Raw genomic sequence first — 19,331 nt, 5'->3', positions numbered from 1 at the left:
TTGGCAGAGAAATTGCTGTACCACAAGGTTGAGAATGTGAGCCATGCAGGGCACGTGTGTGAGGTTGCCCCTAAGTATTTCTGCCACCAGGTTTGCACCGTTATGGCTCACTGCCTTCCCTGATTCCAGGTTCAGTGGAGACAGACATTGCTCTAGCTTGGCTTGGATAGCTGTTCACAACTCTTTTGCTGTGTGACTGCGATCTGCAAGGCATACTAATTTAAACACTGCCTGATTGTGGTAAGCCCTGGCTGCCAGTGCGGAGGTGGGTGGGGATTCTTTCTGTTCTGTTGAAATGCTTGTCTCATAAAGGGACGGGTTGAGGGATCAGGTGGAGGCCATAGAGGAGGCAGAAGCAGTGGAGCAAGTGTAAAATATAGAGGTTTGTCCCAAAAGCCTTGGGGACTCCAAGACGACTTGTGAAACAGCCCCTTAACTGCCTGCCCCCACAGCCACCAGGGTCACCCTGTGCCCAGTCAGTGAGATGTAACACCCTTGCCCATGTTTGCTCGTCCAGGCGTCAGTGGTGAAATGCACCCTGGCAGACATGGATTTTTTTTCAGGGAACGGGTGATGTTGCCGGCAACATACTGGTATAGTGCAGGCACACTTTCTTAGAGAAGTAATAGTGAGTGGGCAGCTGGTACTGGGGGACTGCGACTATCCTCAACTTTTGGAAACCATCTGTATCCGCCAGGCAGAAAGGCAACATTTCTGAGGCCAACAGATTGGAAATGGTGTTTAAGTTTAAGCTCTTAGCTTTGTCATGTGTAGGAGGAAACATTCTTTGACCATAACTGCAGGAACGAGGGCTGGCTGCTGTGCTGATAGAGAGGGTGTATTAGGGTGAACAAAACAAACTACTGGACTGAGAGTGAGGTGCAGGTGGAGATGCTATGGTGGATTGAGAAAGATGTGTTGCGTTTAGTGAAAGAAAAACAGCAGGCATGTCCACTTCTGTAACAGCTGACGGGCTCTAGCTCACCCCAACTGTAGGAGGTAAACAAATGTGGTTCTGCGGGTGGAGACCTGTGTCGGAATACTTGGCACGGTGACGGAGGAAGAAGCAGCAGATGCGGTTGATTGGATAGTCGGTGGTTGGCGAGACCCGCTATTCCTCATTTTAGCACAGTGTGATTTCCAGACTAAAACATGTTGATTACACATGTGCCAGTTTCTGCATGTAGTAGCTGAATTATTGCAATTTTTGCCTCTACGGAGTTGTTTTTTGCAACGTTTGCAGATATCATGAGTTGGGTCATCCTTTGCAGTCTGAAAAAAAAAAAAGCCCAGGCTAGGCAACCATTACCGCCCCATGCGAAATGCAGACTTGTGACCAGTGCTGGCCACAGCCACAGTTGTGGCTAAGGATGCAGTACTTGTCATGGTTGTATCACTCTGTCTGTTCAGCAGACAACCTCCTCATCTTCCTCCTCCTATGCTGAGCTGCTCCGCTGCATGCCTCTGGGTTCACACCAAGTGGGAGCTACAACCTTATCGTTGTCCTCTCTGATCTCCCACTCCTCGCCCTGAGTCATCTTCCTCTTCCTGCCTTGACAGCACAGCACAGTACATGTGTGAGCCTCTGGTATCTGAGTTTCATCAGCATCACCTCCAACTCCAGTGGTTAAAGTCTGGTAATGAGGGTCTGGATTCTTCTCAGACCCTAGTTTGTCTGACCCGGATCCAACAGGAAAAAAATTTGCGCATCGGTGCAGATGCTTTCCTCCTCTGGATTCTGTGAATCTATGGAGCAGATCTGTGATGCCCATGAAACAGAATGTGTGAACAGCTCTTCAGAATGGCCCATCTGTGGTTCCTCACAGTCAATGGGGTGATTGGGAATTTGTGAAACAAGAGTGATTGTGGTGCAATCTCCGAGGATTGTACTATGTGTGATGTTTTGGTAGAGGAAGAGGAGTAGAGGCCAATTGATGCAGCGCTTGCAATCCACTGGAAAGGGACTCAAGTAGCCCGTCCAGTAACAGATGTTGTCAGTTGTCTTTAGGTGGGCAGAGACAGTGTTTGTTCAGTTGAGCAATTATTAACATTAACACCTAATCTACGTACAGGTCGAACATCAAGTCTATTGCCCCTTCCACCACGACCTCATTTTTTCCCACTCATGTTGTATGTACTCTTCCCCTCTTGTACCCTGCTGTTAGACTCACATCTGTCAGTCACTAAATGAACAATCACTTTTCTTAGATACTGTGCTTGAACAATAGTATTAGCCCTATCGATTTTGATTAGCAAATAGAGCCTCCTGGCTGAACCCCAAAATTAAGCCTAACAATTTTGATTAGCCAATGGGGCCTCCTGATTCCTGACTACAACACAGTTTTTGCCCAAACAATTTTACATAGGAAATGTGGACTCCTGCCTCCACAAAGCTATTAGCAAAAACAACTTAGATGCTGGAAGATCGATTTCACGCAGGACATGATCCTATCTAACCTCTCTGGGCCTCTCTGACCTTTGCGGCGCCTGCGCACTGCAGTACTTTGCTCTGCCCTCAACAGGGCAGACAAAGTACGCCTGCGCCGGAGCCGCGGCGTAAAGACCCGAAGAGGACGTCATGGAATGAAGATGGGAGGCGCCGGAGCGGACCGGAGACACCCATTTGACCAGACCGCACCGGGACCGCCCCTGGGTGAGTATAATCTAACGTCTTTTTCTCCTCTTTCAGGTAACATCGGGGGCTTATCTACAGCATTACAGAATGCTGTAGATAAGCCCCTGATGCTGGTGAGCTTACCTCACCAGCCATTTTGGGGGTGACAGGTTCCCTTTAAATTAAGAGCAGCTGTGGGAGACAAGGTCCATGTGTGGTCAACCTCATTGAGCGTTTGTCCAAAAATTATATGTTATTAAAGCTACATGAACATTGAAATTGTGTGCACGTGCCTCGGATATGATGTTTGCATCTGGGTACACTCATGACACATAATACATACCTCTTGGTTATACATACCTCTTGATTATCTATACCTCTTGGTTATCCGTGCTTCTTGGTTATACATACCTCTTGGTTATCCATACCTCCTGGTTATCCGTGCCTCTTGGTTATACATACCTCTTGGTTATCCGTACCTCTTGGTTATACATACCTCTTGGTTATCCATGCCTCCTGGTTATCCGTGCCTCTTGGTTATACATACTGTACCTCTTGGTTAGCTGTGCCTCTTGGTTATCCATGCCTCCTGGTTATCCATACCTCTTTTTCTCTACACATTGTGCTTCATCTGGTGTGTTCAGGGTTGCTCCCTTTTTGTGTGTCCACTCTGGGCAGATCAAAGGACATCACTGCTCATGCGCTAAAACACGTAATTCCGGCTCCATTGGAAGTGCCCCTGCTCAGGCTGGTGATGCTACTGTGCAGGCGCTAGATTTCGGTAATGTGGGATGCATCATCCACAGCAATCAGAGCCAGAGGACGGTGATTAGGAGCAGAGAGGAGGCACAGGCGCTGCAGTAAGAACGCCCAGAGTGAATCAAAATAGTGAGGAGTCCAGGAGTGAATTGAAATAGTATTTTTGGAGGGTCTACAGGGGAAGTCGGGAGATGATTAACACTTTTGTAGGAGCAGATAAAGGTGGTGGCATTTGTTGAGAAACTCAAAAACTGGTGAGAAGTTCCTGTTATTGGGTTCTTAGCATTAGGCTGCGTTCACACGGTCAGTATTGGTCAGTATTTCTGCAGCGCCCCAGAGTCCTGGTCGTTGCAGTACTGTTGCTCCGCCACCATGGGGGCTATGGTACGTCTGATGGCACTGAAGGGATTCATCTGACCAGGTATCACATACACCAATACATTTCACAGTCTGGCCTCCAGGGGGAGCTAAGGGTGCTATTCATTAGGCCACTCCTCACAGTCTGGTAAAACTGGGGGTTAGGCAGGAAGTTAGAGAGAAAGCTGACTGGGTTGGAACCAGGCAACACCTTGTGGCAGAGGGTGTTGTGGGGGAAGATTCGGTAGGGTCCCTGTCAGGGGTGGGATCCTGACAGAGGCTTGGCTACTAGCAAGAACGTTACGGGACCGTGCCTGCTCAGTATAGCGGCGGTGCCCTAAGAAAGGATAAGAAGCGAGATTTATTGTGCTGAGTGAGAAACGAGATCAAAGCAAGAGGAGAAATTCCAGTAGGAGTCGTGCTGTAAGACCGAGGCAACATCCTACTGAGGCGTAATTTACCGGTGGCCGGAACGCCGAGGAAGTATAGAGTTCCAAGCCATACTTCAAACCAACGGCAGGACAGTCAGTCACAGTCGGGCTGTCTCACATACATCACCTATGAAGACATGGGGGGGGCACACTAGGAGAGGGGCGACTCTAGGGTCCCGGAAGAGATCCGAGCCTACTCGTGAGGGAACACGAGAAACAGACACAACAGTTGTGGGGACTTCCCGTAAGCACAGCAGGGGAGGACCACAACACACAAGCGCTAGCAGGTAGATACTGATTTCCACCTGCAAAGGGAATTCTGGAGGTGCCATCGGACCGGCCGGACTTGCGCAGCCTGGTTAACCGTATTCCGGATTGAGGACTTGAGATCTTCAGTAAAGAGGTAAAGAGACTGCACCCCTGTGTCCTTGTGATTTACTGCGACCGGCACTGCACCGCACCATAATATCATCACCATCCACATCGAACTGTTACACCTTTCATTGCGCGCCCCTTAGCAGCAGGGCCACGGACCGGGTCTAGCCACCGTGACAACTCGGAGCAGAGACTCGGAGGCCCGGTACCGGGTACCCCTCGGCCCTGCGGCAGTAGGGGCGCTGCAAAACTTGGCGTCACGAACAGGATCTACTTAAGCCTGAAGAATCAGGTCATGTGTGCCTTGGAACTGTGATTTATTATACTTGGACTGTGACTTATTGCAAAGACTGTGGATTGCCACTTGCCGCCAGAAGTTCCCGCCAAAACCGCCGCCATTACAGCGCTAAGAGGAGCGCAGGAGAAGAAGGGCGTGGAAGTGGGCGTAGACAAGCTGGAGAGCGCGAAAGACAATGGCCGCCCAGTCTAAAGATTTCTGCCCCTTGAGGACGTGTCCGTCAGCAGCCGAGATCCGCCTCCTCATCCTCAATGGAGGGCGGAGACAACGAAAACTAAACCGCCCACGAAGGAGAGAGCGGGAAAAGGACGAGGAAGAAGAAGTCAGCGACATGGAGGACGCCATGGCCAGCCGCTCGGAGCCGGAGCGTGGGGTCGGAGCCGAGGACTCCCCCAGCTACCCGGAGAGGCACCGCAGCCAGACCTCCACAGTTGAGGCTGACCTCCTGCAGACCGGAGCGGACGAGCTGACCCACCAACTCCTGCAGACGCAGCTGAACACTAAGGCCGGGTTGAAGAAGACCATCGTCGGGAGCCTCGCCAGACGTCTGTCGGCAGCCTCGTCTGGTCCGGAGCAAGAAAGAAGTTCCAGCGCTCCGAAGCCAGAAAGCAAGGCCCTGCCAGAAAGCGAGATGCTGCAAGCTGAGATGACAACGTCGCAGCACGAGGCCCTGCAGCCAGCATTCCAGACCCCAGCGGAGGAAGAGCAGACCAGCACCGGAGGGACCGCATCTGAAGCAGGTATGAAGGACGACCCTGCCCTGACGACCGACACCACTCCAGTGACTGCTAGTGCCACAACTGCTGACTCCATTCCAGTGACTGATCTTGCAGCGGCCGCTACCTCTGCTGCAGCAAATGCCCATACTCAAGCTGCGCAGACCTCCATTGCTGCGCATGATTTAACTGTACATGAAAGACGGATTAACGGCGTTTGTCCAGCACTGGGTGTAACCTTGGACCTCACTTTTCCCAGGCCAAGAAGGGTTAAGTGCCAGGTACAGCCCTGGAAGCCGTCCAACTAAACCTCTGAAACCTGAAACTGTAAATAGTTAACTGTTTCTACTGTTTTGCTGCTAAAACCCATCTAGGGTTATTCTTAAAGAGATCCCTTTGTTGACCCGGGATCCCTATTGCCTTTTGTTTGTTTTCTATTTTTGCACAGTTATCCAGAACTACTGAATCATGAACAGTGCATGATACAAACTCCTTGTATATAGTTTGCACCTTCTTAAAGGTGCTCTTTACTGGGTTTACATACAAAGGACACTTTGCGAAGAAACTGTTTTGAAAACATCACTGGAGTCCTTATTGCAAACAGACTTGCAGCTTGAGAAGTTGCACTACCTCATAGAGACTTGGTCCCCTCTTAAAGGGGATGTTCACTGATGGTACTTAGAGAATGATGATGCTCTAAAAAGAAAAGTAATGATGCTGATATGTAAAGGTTATATGTAGCTAACTAGTTGAAGGAAAGAAATGTTTAATAATGTGTTCTGAAGTAAAGTAATTATTGGAAAGGTGCAGTAGACCCGTAGGGGTAGACATGAAGTCCTGCATAAGTGAAAAGTTAGGCTAGGTTCACATTGCGTTAGTGGGTGATCGCTAACGGACAGCGTTGCACGGCGAAAATGTCGCAATTAACGCCGTGCAACGGGTCCGTTAGCGCACCCATTGACAGCAATGTAAATTTCGCATGCAGCTCATCGCTAGCGCGTGTCTTTTTCGGCTCGCGCTAGCGATGTGCCGGTCCTTTGTAGCGCGCCTCGGACGCTGCTTGCAGCGTCCGCGGCGCGCCCAAGGTCCCTTCCCCGCTCTTGCAGATCAGGGATCTGCGAGAGCGGGGACGTTAGCGCGACCCCTAAACGCGGCCCCTACAAAATCATTGCGTTAGCGCAATACGCTAGCGCTAAACGGATTGCCCTAACGCAATGTGAACCTAGCCTTAGAAGAAAGATGCAGCAGGCCCGTAGGGGTAGACATAGCGTCCTGCATATCTGTCAGTAAGAAAAGTAATGATGGAAGTTTAATGTTTTATGATATGTTGATAGAAGAATGAGGACAGGAAGTGAACTCGTAGGGGTTAGTAGTGAGTCCTCCTAGGAGCCATACAGAGATGGCTCAGTGATCTTGAACTGAAAGAAAAATGATATGTTCTATACTGTGTATAGTAGTGGAAGGACAGTAGGCCCGGGCAGAAAGGGGCGGTCCTGTAACAGAAAGGAGAGGCAGCAGGCCTGGAGCAGTTAGGACAGGAGGTCCTGCAGACTTAAAGAAGGAGAATGCATAAAAGTTAATTAGCCTTATAATGTGATTATAAGAAGGTCTTTAGTGGATTCAGCGAGTACGTCCTTAAAGGCAATGTTAAATTATTTTTCAAAGTTTTGCACTTAGTAGAATACCCGGTTGGGTACGAGAAGTTATTTATAGTCTGTTATTTAAAGTATTTAACCTTGTTTGTAACGTTCAAGTGTCCTCACCTCCCATAAAGGGAAGCTCTGTTAAAAAGTTTACTTGTACTTGCATTTTCAAAATTGTATGTCTTTTTGCTAACCTGTATTGTTGTTTTCTTCCCAGTCCAGGAGTACTGGATTTAACCTGGGGGGAGTGCAGCGCCCCAGAGTCCTGGTCGTTGCAGTACTGTTGCTCCGCCACCATGGGGGGCTATGGTATGTCTGATGGCACTGAAGGGATTCATCTGACCAGGTATCACATACACCAATACATTTCACAGTCTGGTCTCCAGGGGGAGCTAAGGGTGCTATTCATTAGGCCACTCCTCACAGTCTGGTAAAACTGGGGGTTAGGCAGGAAGTTAGAGAGAAAGCTGACTGGGTTGGAACCAGGCAACACCTTGTGGTAGAGGGTGTTGTGGGGGAAGATTCGGTAGGGTCCCTGTCAGGGGTGGGATCCTGACAGAGGCCTAGCTACTAGCAAGAACGTTACGGGACCGTGCCTGCTCAGTATAGCGGCGGTGCCCTAAGAAAGGATAAGAAGCGAGATTTATTGTGCTGAGTGAGAAACGAGATCAAAGCAAGAGGAGAAATTCCAGTAGGAGTCATGCTGTAAGACGCAACATCCTACTGAGGCGTAATTTACCGGTGGCCGGAACGCCGAGGAAGTATAGAGTTCCAAGCCATACTTCAAACCAACGGCAGGACAGTCAGTCACAGGCGGGCTGTCTCACATACATCACCTATGAAGACATGGGGGGGGCACACTAGGAGAGGGGCGACTCTAGGGTCCCGGAAGAGCTCCGAGCCTACTCGTCATACGGGTGCCGTCCTAACCAGAACATCAGGGAGGGACGGAGGAGAAGAACATCATCCGAACGAGTTGTGAGGGAACACGAGAAACAGACACAACAGTTGTGGGGACTTCCCGTAAGCACAGCAGGGGAGGACCACAACACACAAGCGCTAGCAGGTAGATACTGATTTCCACCTGCAAAGGGAATTCTGGAGGTGCCATCGGACCTGCCGGACTTGCGCAGCCTGGTTAACCGTATTCCAGATTGAGGACTTGAGATCTTCAGTAAAGAGGTAAAGAGACTGCACCCCTGTGTCCTTGTGATTTACTGCGACCGGCGCTGCACCGCACCATAATATCATCACCATCCACATCGAACTGTTACACCTTTCATTGCGCGCCCCTCAGCAGCAGGGCCACGGACCGGGTCTAGCCACCATGACAACCCTGGAGCAGAGACTCGGAGGCCCGGTACCGGGTACCCCTCGGCCCTGCGGCAGTGGGGGTGCTGCATTTCACATCAGTATTTATAAGCCAAAACCAGGAGTGGAACAATTAGAGGAAAGGTGTAATAGAAATACATCACTTCTGTATTTCTCACCCACTCCTGGTTTTGGCTACAAATACGGATGGGAAGTACTGAGTAAATACTGAGTGTGTGAACGTGGCCTTAAAGTGAGATGATGCGATGAGCTTTACCTGTGTATAGAAACTTAATGATGTTTTGCAGCCCGTGAGGCTCCGTTTTATTCGACATTGGATTGATGAATCCACCTAGCGCAGGTGGTGGGTGATGAATACTCCCATCAGCCGCTCCAGCGGTCACTGTCATTAGCAGCAGCAGGTGTAGGCTGATGGGAGTAGTAGTCCCATCAGCCACTGCTTGATCTCACTGTTATCAGTTGAATATAACTCATTTTCACCTGCTAGCACCAATCACCGGCAGAGCTGGGGAGAATGATGAGTCATCTTCAGCACCTGGAGACGGGGAACAGCGCTTACTGTAGCGCCTCTTCCCTGGAGCCCGTCTGTGTGGTACTGATGCGGCACATGATTGCCACACGTGTGCTGCAAGTATTGGACACTGTCGCTGTCATCTCTGATACTGGAAAATAACGGATGTGTGAAACTAAGTCTGCGCTTTCTCCAAGGCTTTATTTTTTCTCTCCCTTCCTTTACCGCTCATCTCAGTCTCCTTTCTCCTTTTTTTGTATGACCTCCGTGACCTACCAAACCTTTTTCTGTAAAGAATGTTGCAGTTCCATTGAGGAAGGATCTACAGAAATTGCTGCAGATGGTGAACTAATTAAAAATCATGGCGGCTTTTATATATATAAAAAAAATAGCACCACATTTGGCGACAGGTTAGGTCTGGTATTGCAGATTAGCTCTATTTAATTGAATGACCCTGAAATGCAATACCACACATGACCTGTACACAGAGGTGGCGCTGTTTTTGTAGAAATTCTACCACTATTCAATGAAATCAGTAACTAAATGCAATTTGTCCAGCTGTAAAGGAAGTGTGGGGTCCGAGTGCATGCCAACCCAGTGATATAACATACTTATTCCAACTCTAGTATCGTTGATCCATTTGCTGTTTCTATTCACGATGGACTGCGAAGTGCAAGTCCGATACATTTCTTTTTTCGCATTGACACATCGGAGCCTTCACTAATGAAATCTGAGACTACGGCTGATGAAGCTTCCTCTGCCCCTTTCCCAGCAGAAACTCCCAGCACTGAAGACTTCCGGCCAGTGAGCAGCATCGGACGCCTGGTCTCATACTGCCCGATACTGAGCACTCTCTATTAAGGTGACTTTGTCATCAGCAGATCCTTTTTTCGTAGGGAAGTCATGTTGGCCAGGGACAAGACTATGCATAAAAAAGACGGACCTGCCAACCGGATACACAGGTTTCTATTAAATAAATTTTATTAGTTTAGTATCGCATTCACATTGTTGAGGGATTGGAAGGCTTCTGCTGCATTTTCTGTAACCGTCAGGCCATTTTTCTGATTGGACCCACAGCTTGTAGGCGATCCTCAGTCTCAACGAGGAAGATTTAAGTCCTGGGGATGCAACATCTGGAAGAGCAGAGAATTCTGATCAAAGAACAGTATAACGATTGTCAGACCCCATTACAGATCCCTGGGGGGTGGGCACTCAGACTTTCTACTGCCCTGATTGGTGTATCCCTATCCAGACAGTTTTCTGTCTCTGTAGAGAATATACTGACTCCTGGGAAAAAAAAGGGAAGGCACGGGTTAGACGCGGCGGCTGGGTGAGGGCACGAACATGGGGAAAAAAAGAAAAGGGAAGGAACGTGTTAGATACGGGGCTGGGTGAGCGCACGGGGATGGGAAAAAAAGGGATAGACGCGGCGGCTGAGTGAGCGCACGGGGATGGTAAAAAAGAAAAGTGAAGGCACGGGTTAGACGCGGCGGCTGGGTGAGCGCATGGGGATGGGAAAAAAAGAAAAGGGAAAGCACGGGTTAGACACGGCGGCTGGGTGCACGCGCAGGGGTGTGAAAAAGAAAAGTGAGCACGAGTGTTGACCGGTGAACTGCGTCACCAATCAACGCTCAGTGGCGCTAATGGGGGGTGAAAAAGAAAAGCAAGCACGAGTGTTGATCGGTGAACTGCGTCACCAATCAATGCTCGACGGCTGCTAAATTTGGGTCCTGAGGCGGCACAAAGTTGGGGTGGAGAGGGGATGGGGGTGAAGAGAGATCAGGCCAGGATGGGGGATCAACACTTACGGTTGTAGTCTCTCTTCTTTCTCTCTTTTTTATTCAGCAAAAACTGTGGTGCCACAGTAGCCCAGCACAGGAGGGGATCTCTCAGCGTGACTGCTCTGCAGGAATCCTTGAATTGATTCCTGCAGAGCAGTCAGGGACAGGTGAGACAGGTCACAGAGCGGTCATACCGCTGCTGTGACCGGTCATTCGTGGGATCGATGATCACACCGATCCCACCAATCAGAAGAGGCCCTGGTGATGCCGGCGTTGCTAGGCACCGGCATATGATCGGAGCTCACAGCTGCGATCCTAAGCGGGTCACCGGGAGGTCACCAGCAGGTGACCGGCAGGTCACAGCGTGGTCACACTGCTGCTGTGCCCTATGATTGGCACGATCGACGATCACATCGATCGCGCCAATAAGTAGCTGCAGCCTCCGGAGTAGGATCGGTGCTATTACAGCACCTATCCAGGAAGTAACCGGTAACACCGCCACTGTGCCCAGCAATTGGCGCGATCGATGTGATAGTTGATCGCACCAATCCGGGGGGTTTTGGCCGTTGCCTGGCGTCACCAGGCACCGGCCTAGGATGGAGTACATCGGTACTCAATCCTAGCCTGGGACCTCACTGTTTCAGCCAATCTGATTGGCTGAAACAATGAGAAAGGCTGCGTTTGGCTGTTCAGAATTGAACAGCCAATCCCAGCGATCGGGAGGCCAGGGGGGCTGAGACAGGCCCTGGGATGCCGACACCATCTTCCTCCAGGTAAGATGGCGTTGGAATTTTAATGCTATCACCGCGACTTAAGTCAGTGTCGCATTAAAGGGCATGACGTACTATCCCGTCAGTGGTCATACGGGCCCATACCACCTCAACGGGATAGTACGTCAGATGTCAGAAAGGGGTTAATGATTATTCAAGATACACAGTTGTCTATCTGCATCACATCAAAGATAAGTACCAAAGAAACTTGTAATATATCTCTCTGATTGCGTATATGTTTCCATGGTGATGGCTGTTTACTTCCGGGTTGCCAGATATCATTTCCGGTATGGAATGATATAAAACTATACCTTTGGCATCTCTTTACCAAGCCCTCTGAGGAAGGTGTGCGACCGAAACGCGCGTCGGGATGGATGCACGGACCCGAGGGAAGTTGGAAACATTGCTCTCCATTTGGAGGTAACGTATATTCCATATTTATCGCTACACTGGCCATCCAGCAGGGTTGTTATGTGGCGGATAGGACCATGGACCAATATTGTGTATTAATATACCTGCTAGAGTCCGCACTAAATATCTGTATGGGATTTTGATTTACCATGTGGGTTTTTGGTCTTTGTAAGCTCAGTTTTGCTTGCTATATTACTTATTAGCATGTGTCTTCCTTACTCGGTTCCGTGCGTCCGTGGTATTTTGTGTTTTGGTGCGGTGTTTATGTACACCGTGTGGTACTCTACCTCACCAGTTTTGTATTGTCTTGTACACTGTTTTAATTATTAATAAAAATCTCTTTTGATATATTTATTATATGGACTCTGTGGTCGTTTCTTTGGGCCCTAGTGACCCATATTTTGGTTTATATCTCTCTGAAGTATATAACAAATTTAGGAGAATGCCAAAAATTCTGCATGCAGATAGTGGAACTGAACATACAAATAATGAGACACAAAGCATTTTAACCCCTTCGCCCCAAAGCCTGCTTTCACCTTCCTGACAGGGCCAATTTTTACAATTCTAACCACTGTCACTTTATGAGGTCATAATTCTAGAAAGCTTCAATGGATCCCACTGATTCTAAGATTGTTTTCTCGTGACATATTGTAGTTCAAGTTCATGATAGTGGTAAAAGTTCTTTGATATGACTTGCGTTTGTGAAACAAATGGAAATTTGGCGAAAATGTAAAAAATTTCGCAATTTTCATTTTTTTAAAATTTTTATGCCCTTAAATCAGAGAGTCATATCGCACAAAATAGTTAAGAAATAACAATTCCCACATGTCTACTTTACATCAGCACAATTTTTGAAACATACCGTATATACTCGAGTATAAGCCGACCCAAGTATAAGCCGACCCCCTAATTTTGCCACAAAAAAACTGGGAAAACTTAATGACTCGAGTATAAGCCTAGGGTGGGAAATGCAGCAGCTACCGGTAAATGTCAAAAGTAAAAATAGATATCAATAAAAGTTAACCTACTGATGTCTCAATTAATTTGTGTTTTCGAATATTCATATTGAGTCAGGAGCCCCATATAATGCTCCATACAGTTTATGATGGGCCCCATAAGATGCTCCATATTAAAATATGCCCCATATAATCCTGCATAAAGGTTAATAATGGCCCCATAAGATGCTCCATAGACACATTTTCCCAATATAATGCTGCACAAATGTTGATTATGGCCCCATAAGTTGCTCCATAAAGATATTTGCCCCATATAATGCTGCACAAACGTTAATTATGGCGCCATAAGATGCTCCATACAGACATTTGCCCCATATAGTGCTGCACAAACGTTATGGCCCCATAAGATGCTCCATACAGACACTTGCCCCATTTGCTGTTGCTGCGATAAAAAAAACACATACTCACCTCTCCGTCCCTCCCTATGGGAGGTGGAGCAGCATATTCATTACTGTAATGAGCGGTACCATGTGATCGCTCAGTACAGCAAGAAGCTGGGGTGCCAGGGACCTGCAGGGACTGCACCAGGAGCAGGCGAGTATAACTTGACAGCCCCCCGCTCCCCCTCCCCTGCCGACCCCTGGGTATGACTCGATTATAAGCCGAGAAGGGGACTTTCAGCCCAAAAAAATGGGCTGAAAATCTCGGCTTATACTCGAGTATATACGGTAGTTTTTTATGTTTTATTTTGTTAGGAAATTATAAAGGTTAAAATTTGACCATCGATTTCTCATTTTTACAACAAAATTTGCAAAACCATTTTTTTTTTTAGGGACCACATCACATTTGAAGTCACTTTGAGGTGCCTATATGACAGAAATTACCCAAAAGTGACACCATTCTAAAAATGCACCCCTCAAGGCGCTCAAAACCACATTTAAGAAGTTTATTAACCCTTCAGGTGCTTCACAGGAATTTTTGGAATATGGAAGGAAAAAATAAACATTTACTTTTCTTTCACAAAAATTTTCCCTTAGACCTAATTTTTTTTAACCCCTTCATGACCAGAGCGTTTTTTCGGTTTTCGCACCCCCTTCTTTCCAGAGCCATAACTTTTTTATTTTTCCGTCAATATGGCCATGTGAGGGCTTACTTTTTGCAGGACGAGTTGTATTTTTAAACAATACCATTATTTTTACCATGTTATGTAACAGAAAACAGGAAAAAAATTTGAAGTGCGGTGAAACTGCAAAAAAAGTGCAATACCACACTTGTTTTTTTTGTTTGGCTTTTTTGCTAGGTTCTCTAAATCGGTGATTTTCAACCAGTGTTCCGCGGCACACTAGTGTGCCGCGACACATGGTCGGGTGTGCCGTGGGGAAAGTTCCCCAAACTATGGTGCCCCCTTTGTTTTGTTCCCCGGCAATGCGCAGCGATGCGCAGTCACGGAATAACACATGCGCGAGCTTTGAACGCTCGCGCGACTTAATGATGTCACCGAGGCCGGCGCGTCATCCTGAGAGCGGAGAGACTCTCGCATTTGCCCGCCGCCAAGGTAATGCCCGCCAATAATGCTGTGTATAATCATTAAGTCAGCAACAGCTCATTAACAGTTAATCAGCTGTTGCTGACTATATGAGCTTTTGCCTGAGTATATGAACTGTTGGCAGAATACTCAGCATATGAGCTGGTACTTTTAGTACCTGGCAGAGGTCCTTTAAGTGTGGCAGATAATGTAATACTCTTCTATTTTAGTGTGTGGCTGCGCACACTATCTCAGCAGTGATGGAGAAGTATTTGAGAATGGAAAAGGCAAATGCCGAACAGGACCCTGGACACAATTCTAACCCAGATGAAGGCCCTAGTATGAGAGGTCGACAAAAGAAAAAAGACAAGACGGTGAGCTCAAGGCAATACAGTGAAAGCTATCTTTCATTTGGATTTACTTTCACTGGGGATGCGACAGCACCAACACCACTGTGCTTGGTGTGTGGTGAGAAGCTATCCAATAGCGCCATGGTGCCAAGCAAGCTTAAACGCCATCTTCAAATGAAACACCCTTCCGTTCAAAACAAGCCGATGGAGTATTTTGTACGCTTACGTACAAACAATGAGAAAGGGGCAACTTTTTTGAGAAAAAGCACAAAGGTAAATGAGAGAGCCCTCAAAGCTAGCTACATTGTTTCTGAACTCATAGCTAAATCAAAAAAGTCACACACTGTGGCAGAAACATTAATACTGCCAGCTTGTAAAGCTATTGTAAATGAGATGCTTGGCCCTGACGCAGCCAAAGAGATAGCTAAAGTGCCTCTCTCAGATAACACAATTGCCAGACGGACTGATGACATGTCTGCGGACATTGAAATAGTTGTTTTGGAAAAGGTGCGGATCAGTAAGAAATTTGCCTTGCAACTTGATGAGTCGACGGATATCAGTGGACATTGTCAGCTGTTGGCCAATGTGCGTTTTGTGGATGGAGAAGCCATTAGAGAAAACTTCCTATTTTGCAAGGCACTGCCAGAAAAATCAACAGGAGAGGTAATATTCCAGGTCACATCGGAATATCTTGATAAAAGTGGGCTTACATGGGAAAACTGCACAGGTGTCTGCAATGATGGAGCCGCAGCCATGGTCGGGCACATCAAAGGCTTTGTAAGTAGGGTTAAAGAAAGAAACCCAGATGTTCTTGTTACCCACTGTTTCTTGCTCCGTGAGGCCCTCGTTGCAAAGACCTTACCAGCAGATCTAGCTCCCGTGTTGGATGATGTTGTGCGCATAGTGAACTTTGTGAAGACGCAACCTTTGAGATGTCGCTTATTTGCGTCTTTGTGTACAGAAATGGGAGCGGAACATAAAATCTTATTGCTCCACACGGAGGTCAGGTGGCTGTCACGCGGCAAAGTGCTGGCCCGTGTGTATGAGTTGCGAGAGGAACTTAAAATATTTCTGACAAACGAGAGGTCCGATTATTCAAAGCTGCTTGCAAGTGATGAGTGGTGTGCAAAGCTGGCATACCTGGCTGATATATTTCAATATCTGAATGAACTAAACACACGGATGCAAGGCCGAAATGTAAACCTGCTTACAAGCACTGATAAAATGAACGGATTCCGTTTAAAGTTGCAGCTCTGGCAGCAACATGTGCAGGGTGGCAACCTTCAGATGTTCCCGCTCACCGAGAAACTGCATGATGACAACACTGCTGCAATGTGCGAGGTGATTGGCAGACATTTGAAAACTCTTGAGGAGAAGTTATCGTTTTATTTCTCTTCAACCTTCACAGAATGCCTTGACTGGGTTAGGGACCCATACAGCTCATTATCCATTGCTGGAAAGGACATGACTTTAAAGGAGCAAGAGGAACTCATTGAACTGAAGCAAGATCGCGGTTTAAAGCTAAAGTTTGCTGATCTTCCTTTGGACAGTTTTTGGTTATCTGTTGCCAAGGAGTTCCCCATTCTGGCCAACAAAGCTATTTTGACATTGCTCCCATTTTCGACCACATATCTATGTGAGCTGGGCTTCTCAAGCTTGACTGCGATAAAAACTAAGAACAGAGAGAGACTAAGAACTGTTGAGGAAGAGCTTCGTATGTGTCTTTCCACCATTCCTGCCAGGATATCCCTTTTGTGTTTATCGAAACAGGCCCAGGTTTCACACTGAGTGAGTATAAATACATTTAGAATCTATATTATTAACTATATGTAGAATATGTACTGTTTGTGTGTCATTTTGTGCCATTTTGGTTGGTGGTGTGCCCCGGGATTTTTTAAGTATAAAAAGTGTGCCGCAGCTCAAAAAAGGTTGAAAATCACTGCTCTAAATGCTAAAACTGACCTGCCATTATGATTCTCCAGGTCATTAGGAGTTCATAGACACTAAGCATGTCTAGGTTCTTTTTTTATCTAAGTGGTGAAAAAAAAATCCCAAATTTGCTAATAAAAAATAAATTGCACCATTTTTCCAAACCTGTAGCGTCTCCAATTTTCGTGATCTCAGGTTGGGTGACAGCTTATTTTTTGCATGCTGAGCTGAAGTTTTTAATGATACCATTTTTGTGTAGATACGTTCTTTTAATGCAATGTTGCGGCGACCAAAAAAACTTAATTCTGGGGTATTCATTTTTTTCTCGCTATGCCGTTTAGTGATCAGGTTAATCCTTTTTTTTATTGATAGATCGGGCAGTTGTGAATGCGGCGATACCAAATATGTCTATGTTTGATTTTATTTTTATTGTTTTATTTTGAATGGGGCGAAAGGGGGGGTTGATTTAAATTTTTTTTTTTTCATATTTTTAAAAACATTTTTTTACTTATGACATGCTTCAATAGTCTCCATGGGAGGTTAGAAGCTGCCACAACTTGACTGGCTCTGCTACATAGAGGCGATGCTCAGATCACCTCTATGTAGCTGAATTGCAGACTTGCTATGAGCGCCGACCACAGGGTGGCGCTCACAGTAATCCGGCATCAACAACCATAGAGGTCTCAAGGAGACCTCTGGTTGTCATGCCGACGCATCGATGACCCCCGATCATGTGACGAGTGAGCGCATTTCAGTCCAGAAGCGCTAGTTAAATGCCGCTTGCAGACAGACAGCTGCATTTAACTAGTTAATAGGCGCGGGTGGATCATGATTCCACCCACGCCTATTGCGGGTACATGTAAGCTGTTCAAAACAGCTTACATGTCCTGGCTTTGAGGTGGGCTCACCACCGGAGCCCACATCAAAGAGAGGGATACTGCTATCGGACGTACTATCCCGTCCGATGGCAGTAAGGGGTTAAAGTTAAAAGGCCCAAAATATAAAATATTTGGCAGCATGTTCAAGGACGTGGTATAGCAAAAAAAAAAAAAAATAGAATGGAGTGGGAGACAAACACTTTTGTTCCTGTGTATTCTGAATAAATTCCAGGCCTGTCCCTTTTCTGCTCAAAGGTCTATATTGTCAGACTGAACCAATCCTTAGACCTGCAGTAAAGTTAAACAGGTATTACCATCCAAGAAATTTATGCTACAAAAAATTTGTGTGTTGGTGGGAGTCCTGGAAGTGAAACCTGAAAATTTTGGGAGAACTGGGGTGCTCTTCCCTCCCACATATGGGTCAACTTATTTTGCAGCGATTTACAGACATCATCATGAATGACCCCACTGGGACTCACCATCTACATTTCCTATCAGTATGTATTTGGAGTGTGGGAAGAACCCGGAGGAAACCCAAATAAACACAGGGAGAACATACCAACAACCCCTTGAGCTCAGGAAATCAAAGCTGCAAAACAAAGTGATAACTAGTGAGCCATCAGGTACTCCGTTTCATTTTTAGCATGGGAAATGCATACGAATATCTACACAACTGTATGGTTGGTTACCACACAGATGCTATAGATGCACCTGGCACTTTGGACACAAGTTATGAATCCCAGCTGTAGCTGAAATGAGGCTACTGTCTACTAATCATGGCTAGAGCTGCCTCTTTGTGCAGTTGGTTATAGATGAAGACAGCCTGCGACATGCATGCTGCTGCACAAACACAGTCATTGTCCTCTCTCTGGTGCTTTAGACCAGCATTCGCTTAGAATTTGGAACCGCCTAAATCATCATAGCTTCTGATTAATGTAATATTGCTACATGGGATTGAGGTATCCAGACACGTGAAGATTGCCAGAGCTGCTCCCATTCTTCAGTGAAGATGGCAAACCAGAGCTGAACTGTGGCAAGTTGGAGGTTGTAACAGAAAAGCACAAATATGTGGTCTACGTCAGACGGCACCCTAAACTCCAGAAGCCTGCACAGCACAACAATAAGAAAGTAAAGTAGGGGACAAAGTATTTAAATAGAAGTTTGAAGAACCATTTTCCTAAGTTGGCAATTTCTTATCAATCTTTCTACATAGGAGGGATATTTTCTACAAGATCAGATTTTGATAAGGTACAGTGGCATGTAAATGTTTGGGCACCCATGGTCAAAATTACTGTTATTGTGAACAGTTAGGCAAGCTGAAGATGAAATAATCTCTAAGAGGTCTAAAGTTAAAGATGACACATTTCCTTTGTATTTTAGGCAAATCTCTCTCTCTCTCTATATATGTCATTTTTTTACATTTTAAAAGTTACAAAAATGGGCAGATGCAAGTTTGGGCACCCTTGGAGATTTGTGCTTAGATAACTTTGACCATGGGTTCAGACCTTAATTAGCCTGTTAGGGCTATGGCTTGTTCACTATCATCTTTAGGAAAGGCCAGGTGATGCAAATTTCCCAGATTAATAAAAAACCAGCATCATCTATCCTTGTGCCAAAAGACATCAGCCATGAGTTCTTCTAAGCAGCTGCTTAACACTTTCAAAATGAAAATGGTGGGGGCAGACAAAGCAGAAG

The sequence above is a fragment of the Ranitomeya variabilis genome, chromosome 3 (genome assembly GCF_051348905.1).
Source record: "Ranitomeya variabilis isolate aRanVar5 chromosome 3, aRanVar5.hap1, whole genome shotgun sequence".
NCBI classification, from domain to species: Eukaryota; Metazoa; Chordata; class Amphibia; order Anura; family Dendrobatidae; genus Ranitomeya; species Ranitomeya variabilis.
Note: the sequence above shows the minus strand (reverse complement) of the source record.